The sequence below is a fragment of the Eurosta solidaginis genome, chromosome 3, assembly GCF_040869045.1.
Source record: "Eurosta solidaginis isolate ZX-2024a chromosome 3, ASM4086904v1, whole genome shotgun sequence".
Lineage (NCBI taxonomy): Eukaryota > Metazoa > Arthropoda > Insecta > Diptera > Tephritidae > Eurosta > Eurosta solidaginis.
In genome coordinates, this window is record NC_090321.1 from 2,386,358 (window position 1) to 2,398,397 (window position 12,040).

At 33.5% G+C, this 12,040-nt stretch overlaps 2 protein-coding genes across 6 annotated transcripts in view; one reads left to right on the forward strand and one right to left on the reverse strand.

Annotated features, from left to right (window-relative positions):
- Fa2h (Fatty acid 2-hydroxylase) overlaps positions 1-12,040 on the reverse strand; it is a 60,033-nt gene that overhangs the window by 43,216 nt on the left and 4,777 nt on the right. The window lies entirely within an intron of this gene.
- The window catches only part of LOC137243094 (uncharacterized), a 55,642-nt gene that overhangs the window by 4,062 nt on the left and 39,540 nt on the right, over positions 1-12,040 (forward strand). The window contains exons 2-3 of the mRNA XM_067770312.1: positions 8,852-9,016; positions 9,079-9,152. The gene's annotated coding sequence lies outside the window, so the exon portion shown is untranslated. The remainder of the gene's footprint in view (positions 1-8,851; positions 9,017-9,078; positions 9,153-12,040) is intronic.

Genomic DNA, 12,040 nt, shown 5'->3' on the forward strand with positions numbered 1-12,040 from the left:
GCTAGCAGTTTTTCATAATAATTTTGTTAGGCGTTATTATTTTTATTTAGTAATTTTTTGCGATTCTGGACATTAAACACAACCTTTTCTTTAACAGCCATGTGCATAAATCGTCACAAATTCCATCTGTATCTAAGAGACATTTTCAGTAAAAAGCAGGGCGCCGATGACATATAAACTTTAGTCAAGTTTGAAGACAGTTAAGGGGTGTCGCACAGTTATAGTTAAGATTGCTCTATGGAGACCCAAAATTTAAAATTGTCGTGTTTTTGTTCTAGGTATTACCGTCTGAAGGGGTTGGATTGGAAAAAATGTTTTTTTTTTGTAATTATGCACAAAAAATTCCTGGGCCCTATTGCTATATTTCTTCTAGGCATCGTGGAGTAAAACACGAAAAGGGGTATGACATTTTCCACGCTCCCCTTAAATTCAGTTAGGGGAAAGAAAAACAATTTTTCGTTCCTTGGCGCAATCATAGCCACTAACTTAAATGAGTTTAAACTGATTTAAAATGTCTCGCGGTTTTATAGACATACAAAATTCTTGCTGTGTTTACCCAGCAAACACACAAATGTTTACCTTCCTTTCCCATTTATTTGTACCTTTGTCGTGCTCGTAACATTGAAAAATGAACTTATGAGAGAAACTTGCAAGCACAAAAGGAATACAAGGAAATCAATTTTAAAAGTTCGAAATGAACAAGTTATAAAAAAAAAACAGTTATGAATGTTGATTATGTTTGGTTCGGGACGATGGGGATTCGCTCGCACGTAACACCAAAAAAGAAATGTAAACGAAAAGGAACTAGTTAGTGTCTTATTGAAAACAACACTTTCACTAATCTAATTAATAACAAAGGGTCTTTATTAAAAAAAAAGTATTTAGGAAATCAAACTTTAGCTTACTTGTATGGAATTTACACTTGAAACAATAAGGAATGCTTACCTTCGGCTTGGTTGCTGGAGCTCACTTGCTGACGTTCAAAAAAGAAGTGACCGTGAAAGGAAAGTAAAAAGTCCATGGCACCCGCCGATTACTAACTTTCGTCGAGTATTCCCCTACTCAAGTAGTTCTCGGCGGCGCATGGACAGTTACCGGTAATAACTAAGTGTACGGGGCGCATTAGGGTGAACCGAAAGTTATTTTAAAAATATTTAGGCTGGTGGCCTGAACAACTGTATTGAGAAGAATAAAAATAAGAGGGGCGTTCCTTTGAATTTTTGTTTGTTGTTTGATCCTGTATATTTTACTTTTATATGAAATAATATAAGGAAGTATTTTAGAGCTCAATCGAAATCAGCCTGAATTGTGGGTTGCACCACTTTTGCGTTGATAGCCCTTTATGTAAATATCCATTGTTTCCAGTTTTCTTCTTGTTTTTTCAATTTGCATTTATCATATATTTTAACTTGTAGTACATAAATAATTTGTTCGCATTTAATTAATTATTTCACACACAATATATATAAATAAAATTATACTTTTGTAACACCATTTTCACACTATTTTATATTTTATCTTCACTTCCTTCAAACAATCGTGTGTCAATTTGTTTAACAACAAATGAAAACTACCGAATCAAAAAAGATATATATTTAAAATGAATAAACCGACAAATGCCACAGTTTGTTAGCTAAGCTAAATCTAAATAAAAAATGCAAACAAAAAATACCAATATGTTTTTATGTTTAATGGTGTGTTCAATTTTACTTAAAATTTTTAAAAATTAATGAGCTTAACACCGATAAATGATAATTGTTAGTCAACTATTATTTTTGGTTTTATTGGGAAAAACTGAAACGAAGGAAACATTTACTGCCATATTGCGATGGTACCATTTGGAAAACCGCCACGTAATCATCGTCAGGCAATTTCGTAATGTTTATTTATTTCAACAGATTTTACCGGGAATCGAACCGCGGTTAAACTGCTGAAATCACAATCGCCTAACCATTGGGCTATTGTGTGGTATTTGCCCAATAGCCCAATGGTTAGGCGATTGTGATTTCAGCAGTTTGACCGCTGTTCGATTCCCGGCAAAACCTGTTGAAATAAATAAACATTAGAAATTGCCTGACAATGATGACGTGACGGTTTTCGAAATGGTACCATCGCAATATGCCAGTAAATGTTTCCTTCTTTTAAATTTTTCCCAATAAAACCAAAAAATGATAATTGAATAACAATTATCATTTATCGGTGTTAAGCTCATTAATTCCTGAAAATTTTAAACAAAAAATTAAATTTTAACAACTTTTTTTTTTGTTTTGTGGTTTGCGTAAAAATGTAATTAAACACTTAAACTCTTTCCAATCCAGTCACTAATTCCTTGTGTTTTTTTTTTTTGCTTTTTTTTAACATATGCAAATATGAATAAAACAAATACACGAGTTTAGCATGCCAATCTTATCAATAACAAAAATAACGCTGAACAATAAAATGAATAAACTGCACGGCCACCTAACGCACCACACGCCAACTGTCAGACTGACAGAAATGACCAAATGTTAGAATACTAACTCGTCCAGCACCGTTGCTGCGCCAAAACGTACTAAGCAACATAGAAGTACTTTTATCGGCAAATACTGGCGTGTATGGTGTATATGTATGTACATATGCACATATATATGTTTATTATAGCGTTTTTTTATTTACAAGCGCCTAAACTTTTTAAAATTGTTTTTATTTTTATTAGTGATTTACGCTTAAAGCATAAGTTATAGTAATTTTTTTTATCTTTATATGTTTTGCTGTAGTGAAAATAATATATATATAAATATTTATAAAAAATGGTTAGGCAGCCTAATCGCTGCTTTATCAGATAATAATCTTATAGTGTGTATGAATGTCTAGATTATTTTTATGACGTACCAGGTACCTACAAACATACAGATGTAGATACTGCATACAGGTTGGTGCGTCAGGGCGTATACGTATTGATAAGAGCGCCGGCATTATTAGTTTATCATTTATGATCACGTGTGTGTGTGTGTGTTTTTGGTTTTAATATTTACATGCATATCCATATGCAATACAAAACTAGAATATCCTACAGACTTTCCTCGATTTGCCTAGATTTTTAAAGTGAGCATCGCTTTCCCTCTCACTCTCTATCCCATTCTCCTTTATTATATCCTCTATTTTTTTTTTTTCTGTCCGTCTTTTATTCCTTTTATTTTCCTCCCATTCCCGAACCCATTCCAATTTCAACTTCCACTGCCACTGAATCGCTTTTCCTGCCAGATATCTAGTATTCCTCTCTGTGATGTACAATCTACTTTCTCAGTAAACAGAAGCATTTGTCACACATTTTTATACCCGATCACCGAATTTCATATCGTTACCATACAAATTGAGGAACGAGTTTGCGTTCAGACAGACAGACGGACATGGCTAAATCAGCTTAGTCGTCCTGCCTGTGTTCGATATACTACTTGGTTGGTATATCGCTTCTTCTGAGCTCCAGAGATTAGTCCACAAATATACTGTGATATTATTTGCTATTTTATTGCCCAGCTTAGCAATATTACTTGCTACTACAACAACAATGTTCTATATGTTCACATACAACTTCCATTACCTTGCAGACTGATTGAGACAATTCAAGTATTGTGGTATGTTGTCACACAAACTCAAATTTGTGTAATTTGTAAATTTTTGTTTCAACAAAATTGCACCAATTCTTAATACTGTCAAATCAGCTCTTTAATTTGCTAATGCTTCTCATGATCTCTGTTTATTCAGTCAGCAAAATCTACTATGTAAACAATCTTATCTTATAACTTTAAACGAGCAGTTTATTTGTAAATATGTATTAGGGTGGTCCTTTTATATCGAGCTAGTGATTTTCTCCAGTCCCTTCCCTTCAAAGGAAAATTTCAAGGTAAAAAGTATCACATATACATAAGTTTTGGTCCCAATTGGAGACTGTTAAAGGGTATCGCACCCGGTAAAAGTTAAGATCTTTTCAAGGAGACTCAAAAAATTTAAATTAAATTTTTGTTTTTAATACCCGAAATCGATATTATTATAAAAGACGATAACATTTATAAACTTTGGTCCCGATTGGAAATGGTTAAGCGGTGTCGCATAGTGGTTAAAGTTCATATTTCAATATATTGAGTTTTTATAGGGTAATCTGAACTTAGCCACCTGAGTGAAATACCTTTACAATGTCCAATCGGGATCAAAATCTATATATGATACATATCTCCGAGCCGGACTCGTGCGCATCTTGCGCAACCAATATAAAAGTATCTTGTCAAATATCAACAGAAATCAGCTATTCTATCAATCAATTAAAATTACAGCTTGCGCTGCCATCTCGCGTACGATAGCAACTGCAGGTAATGCAGTGCAAATATTCACAATAGTGCCATAGTACAAATAGATTTCTTTGTGTGCTCACAATCGTTTATTTTTAACAAATTATTTTAATAAAATAAAGCTAAACAAAAGCGCTACGACCAAAATTGCCCAAAGCTCGCTAATAGTACGAATCTCCATCTTTACAACCAAAACTTTATTTATAGATTTGGATTTCAAATAAGAGAGAAAAAGGGACCCGTCCATAAAAACAGCAATTAGAAATAATTTATGTATATAATATATGATACATATCTCCGCTGGCTTCCTAGGGTCTTTAGACCAAAGCGTGGACGCAGGTAACCCTAGAATCTGTACGTAAAACATGGGTATCAAATGAAAGTTGTTAATGAGGGTCTTAATATAAGGACTGGTACAAAATGTTCTGCAAATAAAAAAATTGTATTTACTTTGCTTGACCTTTGGTTTTTAATAGTATGTGAATACATATTTATATCAATGACAGGTAAAGAAATATTATCAAACTGTTCGTTGCTGTCCGTATGACAAACTTTTCTGGGGAGACCCCGCATTAGCATTTGGTGAAGAAATCTAAATTTTTGCTCAAGTTGTCGGTTTATGGGATACTTTGGTTGATCTTAAACCTTTAGACCATCGGTAGCTGGTAAAGTAGCGATACTTCACTCAGTAGCTGGTAATGTGTATTTTTTGAAAAAGTATTGATACTACTCACTCATTATTCGTATTGTTTTATCACTAGGTGTACCCTTTGACATGAAAGCAAATGCTAAAACTGTACATTTGCTCTTAATCTAACGACAGATGGCTACAAACCTCAGGTTGTCGGACATCTAAGAAAATTTGGCAAAAAATGGATCTTAAGCGACCCTGTCCTCCATAGTCAAAGCAGTAGAAGATGTAAAGATGGCGAATATGGGGAAACGGTGGATTATTTCATGTGCGACTGCCCGGCGTTAAGTGGTGCGAGACAGCGCTGCCTAGGATCTCCCTTTATGGATAATCTAAGTACGCTAGGTCGTGGAGTACGACATCAAGGATTTGTTAGCTGATGTAATAGGAACGATTTTTCGTCATCCCTTGGCATATTTGGTGTGAAAAAAAACCGGTTTCGACGTTGTTCCATCTTCAGTGTCATTTTTCTTTTTCAAAACGAATGACGTTTCAATATATGTACATAAATTTTTCATCCTGTCGGAAAATCTATGAAACAAAATAACTTGTTAGCATTTACTATGGACTCATTTACTCTATTTTAGGACCTCACGGACCGACCGTTCAAAAATTTTAAAAGTTGGTCGAAATTTGTCGAAGAGGAGAGGTATTGGTGTCTTTTTGTGCTATCACACCACGTCTCCTGACACTGGCCATGTGCGCCTTGGAGGCAGCCACTTTAAACTAATCTTACTACAGTTTTTTTTAAGTATCTTTTTATTTGTAAAATAAAACAGCGTGTTTTATTTAATAACAAACACCTGCCAACATTTGCAATTTTCTTGTCATATTTGTACAAGCGCATATATATTTGCATTTATTATCAATATATGAGCAGTGTACCCACTATAACGCTTTTTCGGGGAATTTAGTTTCGACCACTTCTACTTACTTTTTTAAAATCTAACACAATATTTTTTGCAAAATGTTCATATCAAAAATTTTCAGCGTAATCAACTATTTAAAAATACACAGGAAACACATTTTGGCGGTCACTGACACAAATTAAGTTTATTTAAACTTGAAATGATAAAGAGGCTGACCGAATCTCTCCTTCCGTTCAATATTACAGTACATAATGAAATTTCATATCCACCAAGTTAAACGTAGATTTTTAATAGTATTCGATATTAAGCCAATTAGTCAATTTATACCAGAGTTGTTATAAAATGCAATCACCACGGAATGCAATCCATGCATTCCCATTCCTAGACTAAAACTTTTAGATTGCACCCTTCATTCCTTTTTTTTTTGGAATAATGAATACATTTTTTCAGTCGTTATTCCTTTTTGTTAGTCCGGACTAAGTATTCTTTTTTGCATTCCTCATGTGGAATAATAACATTTAAAAGCATTCCGCAAGTTTATAATAATATTGAAAAAAAAAAAGTAATTCAAAGAATTGCGGAATGCAATCCTCCGAGTATTGCAGTCCAATATATGCAATCCATGGAATAAAAAAAGAATAATTAGTCCGGAATGCAAAAGCAATTTAACTATAATTTTTTATTCATTATTCCGGACTAACAAAAAAATATTGCAATCCTCTGGAGGTGCAATCAAAGGATTAGTTATTCCGAATGGAATACATTCCTTAATAACTCTGATTTATATAACAAACTCTAAGGAATGACAGTCATTCCACCTGGTTGGAAATAAAATCTTTACTCTTTTTATATAAAGTATTAAACATATTAATATATATAGGGCAATATAATACATATTAGGCAATTCACAAACTTTACATTAATACGACACTCTTGTCAACTACCCAATTATGAAAAGCTACTACAAAATAGCCTAACATTTCATACTTCTACTTCGGATCTGATCCATCACAGCATACAACAATCTTTGTCCGAGAAGTAAAATTCCTAAGAAAATCTTTTGCTACGTTTTGCATAGCCACCTGGAAACTTTATGATGCTTTTGGCAAAAATGTTAAAAACGGGAGTGGCATTTCAAAGTGTTTGTGGCCATATTAATCTTTAAATGCAAATAAAAAATTATCTAAGCTAAGCCATCTTATAGAAAAATGATACAAAATTGGCATTGTACATTGTCTTTATTTTAAGGTAAATATTTGTTATAATATTTTCAAAAATTCTACCATGCCCAACATAGTTTTTGGTATTTGAAAAAATACCACCAAATTTGTTTCGGCAGTGGCAACATTGTATAGGAGTATAAATGACTACAAATTCAATATTTGCTAAAAGCATTTGTATCTAGTCCCATTGACCGAGGCCGTGTAACTAATGTTTATTAATTGTATGGTATTGTTGTTGTTCTTGTTGCACTTGAAAGAAATTGCATTTTCCAATTATTTGCCTGCATATGGCTTTACATAAGTTGATTGAATTTGAAGGAATTTGATATCGCACACCTACCTCAATAGAGGGCTAACTCAAAAATCTGAAATTTCGAACTGTAATGAACTTTATACTCGATTTACTAATACCCACACAACTCGGCGAGAAATAAAAATTGCTGTGCCGCATATACGGGATGCAGCCAGTTTTTTGCGTTTTCTGAACACGGTGACTTTTTTAGTTGAGCACTGTTTTGATCTGGGTGCGCGATATGTTCACAGTGCAGGACGTCCGCCAGCAGTACTACTGCGGAACATAATTTCCGATATAATAATTAGTTTTCATGCTTCCTCTCGTACTAGTACTCAAAAAACGCAACTTTCCCAATTAGTTAAACACTTTTTGCATATCAGCATATGTCCTTTTACCCAAACTACTGCGAGAAAATGTTAGGCGCGGTATACCTCCGAAGAGAAAATAGGCCGAGCTTCCCTCCCGATTTGCGTGGTGCTCCTTTTAATTTTTCCTACAAATTGGCAGAATGTTCTACGCCGACTTCCAACGACATTTGGAATGCAAATGAGTTTTCACTGAGAAGCTCGGATATTCGGTGTGGTAGGCGGGATACACTACCACCACACCACGGGAGCTGCTAAAATAAACCGAATAACGAGCCAATTCAACCGAAATTTCTGCCACTTAATATCCATCGTTAGTGTTTCAACAGTCAAATTAAAAACAAAAAGTTCATCAAACGCATGACGCAAACAAAACCAGGCAGGTGATCTCAGTAGTACAACAACAAAAATTTGATAGTCCCCATAATCCGATAATGAATTTTAAAGTTGTAGGAAGGGACAATTTTTGGTATTATTTTGTTGCTTTTATAGTACTATAGCAACGTAATGTGCGGAGAAGAGACTTGATATATCTCACACATTGAAAACGGGAATATGACAGAAAAGTTAGGAGAAAACAGAGGTAAAGGGAAGAAAAATAAAGGAAGTTGGAGGGATGTGGGAAAAGTAAAGAGACCAACAGGAAGAGTGAGAGTAAAAGTATGAATAAGGTTAATGGTTTGAGAGAAATTAGTAAAAAGAGGTTTTTGAGGGTAAGAATAATATAAGGATAAGATTAAGAGTAATGGTGATAGCTAGACTTTGATATGAGCAAGAGCAGGAAGAGTAAGAGGAAAAACGGGGAAATTTACGGCCGATTAAATTAAACTAGAAAACACAGAGTGGAGAGGAAATAAGAGAGTATGAAAAGAGTTAGCCAAGGAGAGGCATGTGGATAGATAGAGAAATTCGGAACCATGTCTGTCGGTTTTGATCATACGGCTATTCATGTCTGTCTAAACGTTTCCAGGGTCAACCAGAAAAAAATACAATATTTTCGGGGCGACCCCGCTCAGAAATTGTTTTATTTTTTTTCAAATTGAAACAACTTTTTTGTAAAGATTTTGATGTTGCTTTTTCCAGGCCTTTAACCCAGGATTTTCAGTGTGGCAGGCGAGCATACTACCATCACACCATGCCGGCCGCCTGTTTACCAACAATTATTAATGTCACCCTAAGAGCACCAATGGAAACTGTTAAAATAACAGATTTCCGTCAACTTAAGAATAACAAAAATGGTTAACTCAGGTGAGCTTTTTAAAAACTTATTTTTATTTAGTAATCAATGACTTTGAATTTAAATTATTTAGGACCTCGACCTTGAAATCATAACGAAATGTATGTATGTAGATATTGGCACATAATCATTGCAAGAATAAAGCAGGTACTAAATTTATTTGCAGCACTTTTGACAGACAGTCCATAGAAAATTTTGTGAAAAAGTTATAACTAACTTTAGAACCTATTTTATGCGCCATTAAGCTTTTCCGCTGTTTAATGTATCCCAAACCACTGTGAGGCATCTAAACTACTTTCACTAAACATAATTAAACTAGAAATGCCTGCCCATATTTGAACCATACTGGTATACATGTATTTCTGTCCAAAATCTGACAATTAACTTGTGATATTAATGTTAACATACCAGCTGAAATTCCCTAGAAAAGTGTTACGCTTCATAAGAAAAGTGGAACAAACTTGTGTCCGTTTAAAAGTTTTCATGTTTTTATTTTGCACAGGAACTAATTACGAAACAAGTAAAAATACAAAAATATAAATATTTACCCAAAAAACTTTCGAAAAAAGAATTTGTTTTTAATTAAAAAAAAAGCATTAACATTAACGCTATCACGAGCTATAAAGAAAATTTTAGCTCATTCAGAAAACCCAAAAGTGGTTTAACTTCGAAAAAATTCGAATTAAAAAAAAGTAAAAAATTAAAATATTTTACTTGTTTATGTCAATGAAAAAATTATAAAAAAAAACCAAAAAGTTGACCGTCGATAAATCATGAAACATTTCAGAAAATTTTACCCATTTGGCACACATTGTTGTCTGAAAAAATCATAGAGATCGGTCGCACAAATAGCATATATCCCATACAATTCAATTTCTACCCCATTTTGACACCTAGAAGGTTCAAGTTTGATCAAATACTTAAGTATACGTTATATATTGTTCAGATAACTGATTTATGGTCATAGCTATCTAATGCAGACAACAAGAAACGTGAACCCTTCTGTGAGGATTACCGATCTATTTTTTAATGTCGATAAGTGTACATCTGTTCTTTAGATATTAACCATCTTATGCAGCAGATTATTCCAATACACCGATTGGGATACGATTATTGATCATTTCCGTTCATGAAAAGTATGAAGCCTTCAGCGCAGCCGAAGACAGTCCGTCCTTACTTGTTTATCTATTCTATTTGTGTATGTTTATTTCTCAGTTGATGAGTCTCTCTGCAGCAAAGCAGTTTTAGATCTCGACGTTTAACAAAGCACTGCCTTTCAAAGACACGGCAAAAAAAAAAAAAAATAGTGAAGAGGATTAGCCTGGTTGATTTCATTGAGCCACGTGATGGTAGTGCGCGGCCAGAACGTCCGAGACTAAAGAAAAATGTTATGTTTAAAGACTACATGTTTAGTAGAGTGATTAACTCAGTTTTCTCAGCCCGAATTTTCAAGGGCTTTTCGAATTCCGAACTACACGCGTTTTTATATTCTACTAACCGGTTCTTGTGATAAATAATCGAGTACCCTAGTATAATAGTTGAACATATCATTACTATGTATATATATATGGGGTATTCCATCCCATTTCGACCAATTTTGAACCCGACCCCTTTAGAATTGGCTGAAAGTTTTTCTCCTTTTTCTAGCTCACGAAAGACGTTTTTCAGAACTTTTCAATTTTTTTCATCCAACTCAAAAAAAATTATGAATTTAAAAAAAAAACACCGTTTTTGTTTTCAAAATGCTATAACTTTTTCAAAAATTGACCGTTTGGGATCTTTTTTTTTTTTAAATTTGTTTTTAAATGTACTTTTCGGAAACAATTCAAAAAAATGTTTAAAGTTTTTTTTTTTTTTTGTAATTTTTCAGTTTTTCGAGATTTTTCGAATTTCGCCCTTTTTTTTCTCATAAAAAACTTCAATCAATTCTGCAATCATCCCCACTAATCCCGGAGTGGGCCGAGAATTTTTTTTTTTTTTTATTTAATTGAAAAAAAAACTTTAAAATTTTTTTTGTATTTTTTCCGAAAAGTACATTTAAAAACATATTTAAAAAAAAAAATGATCCCAAACGGTCAATTTTTGAAAAAGTTATAGCATTTTGAAAACAAAAACGGTGTTTTTTTTTTAAATTCATAACTTTTTTTGAGTTGGATGAAAAAAATTGAAAAACTTCTGAAAAACGTCTTTCGTGAGCTAGAAAAAGAATAAAAACTTTCAGCCAATTCTAAAGGGGTCGGGTTCAAAATTGGTCGAAATGGGATGGAATACCCCATATGTACGCTAGTTAACAATTGGCCTGTGCCCTTGAAAGTTTTTGACAATAAAAGAAAAAAGGCAATAACAGACCTAATAGACGTAATTTGTTTGATTAATTTGAAATAAAAAAATGTTTCCCACACACGTTGAAATCCATGTGTATAGGTAGCCACTGCGTACATATTTTTTAGCGAGAATGTTCCACTCGCAACTTTTTGTTTTGACAAACATGTGTGGAAAAAGTAGGAGGAACGTGCAATTAAAAGTTTAACGGTCTTGTAATACCAACCGATTGAAAATTATACTTAATTGTATCTGTTGATTCCAACATTAGTTTTCGATTGATCGAGATTTGGTTTACTACATATGTATATACCAAGGCGAATTCAACCGATTCGCTGTGCCAAAAGAAAATTTTCATTGATTTCGATTAACTGACATATTGTTCTAAAAGGCGTTGTGTGGAAAATAACCAAGAAGAAGCAATCAGCTGTTGGGATAACAACACCTGGTAGTAATTGGTCAAATTAAATTTATTTATTTATATTCAATGTTATCAGTAATGCAAACTCACACTGGTCCTTGGTATCCCCTTTTGGTAGCACTCTTATGCTGAAAAAAACAGTTTCTGTACTGGCTTATGTAGAAAGCTATTTTTTTCTACTCCTATTTTTCTGAAAGATACAGAAATCAGTCCCTAATCGGAGTATTTATACTCATTATAAGCACCTTTAAGAGTCGAGTATGAGTGTTATGAGTATTGATAAACAGCAGGT